Source organism: Brassica oleracea, chromosome C1, assembly GCF_000695525.1.
Source record: "Brassica oleracea var. oleracea cultivar TO1000 chromosome C1, BOL, whole genome shotgun sequence".
NCBI classification, from domain to species: domain Eukaryota; kingdom Viridiplantae; phylum Streptophyta; class Magnoliopsida; order Brassicales; family Brassicaceae; genus Brassica; species Brassica oleracea.
Genome location: NC_027748.1, coordinates 12,852,924 through 12,854,140, shown reverse-complemented (window position 1 = coordinate 12,854,140; position 1,217 = coordinate 12,852,924). Strand labels below are relative to the sequence as shown.

General features: G+C 30.0%; 1 protein-coding gene across 2 annotated transcripts in view; it reads right to left on the bottom strand.

Annotated features, from left to right (window-relative positions):
• Positions 1-1,217, bottom strand: part of LOC106307640 (calcium-transporting ATPase 8, plasma membrane-type-like) — an 18,169-nt gene that overhangs the window by 351 nt on the left and 16,601 nt on the right. The window lies entirely within an intron of this gene.

The following is a 1,217-nucleotide window of genomic DNA, read 5'->3' as shown; positions in this document are numbered from 1 at the left end:
TCATTTTCCGTCGGAATGTCCGTCAGAATACCGTTGTTTTCTTGTAGGGTCTTGACGATTAGTGCCCACACTGAATTTGTGTTATGTCAAAAGTGAATCATCCAAGAGCTTAAGAACAACCTATTTTCCTTAAGTTCTAAACTTGCTTCTTAGAAAGCAATCATAAGATATTAAAGTCGGAACATTTCGTTTGAGATTAGATTATTGAGGGACTATAAAAATTCTTATGCATCAAAGTTTACTATAAAATTTCCTACAAATGCAAAATGATTTCCAGAATGGTTTTAGCGACTCTTGTAGCCATTCCTAGTTGTGAGCTATCACCATATTACTACATGTATTTTATTTAGGTATCTACGCTTAGCAAATTAAATATGTTTTGAATATTAGTTTCATAATCCAAATGAAAACAAAGTAAATACTTTTTTTGTTCTTACTTTCTATAATATTTTAGCTAATTACTATATTTTCAACTTGAAAATATTATTCAATCTTAAATATCTTTCAACTTTCAGAATGATACAAACTAAGATAATAAAAATACATAAATTTCATACAATGGCTAAATGTAGTATTTATGAAGGAAAATTTCAAGTTTACCACATTGTTTATACTATTATTCATATTGACTTTCATTCACTACAAGAAAACACAAATTTAACGACGGCCAAAATCGTCGTTATTTCCTCGGAAAAGAAGGCTTACGAGGAAATGGCGATGAAAGGCGTTTCGTCGTTATATGATTGTCGTAAGAGAAGATTCGTCGTCATTTCCTCGTTAATTAGCGAGGTTATATTTTCCTCGTAAAGAAGAATTAAGTTTTCGTCGTAAAGACCACGTGGGGTTTCCACGTAACGCGGTCGTTGTGCTTCCTCGTAAGAAACTCGTAAATGATTCGTCGTAAAAGACCCGCAAAAACCTCTAAATAAATTCGTCGTAATAAAAACGTAAGAAACACGAAAATAATTCGTCGTAATAGAATCGTAAGTAAATCCACGTAAAATCCTCGATAATTGTTCCTCGATATTTCGTCGTTAATTTTCCTCGTTAATACATCGGGAATTAGCGACGCAATTACTTTGTTTTCTATTTACTGAATTTATAAATAAAAATTATATTTATTTAATTTATTAATAAAATTTTAATTGAAATTAAATCGAATAGGAAAAATTTTTTTGGCCGAATTAAAATGAAATTATATAATATATAAATAAGTT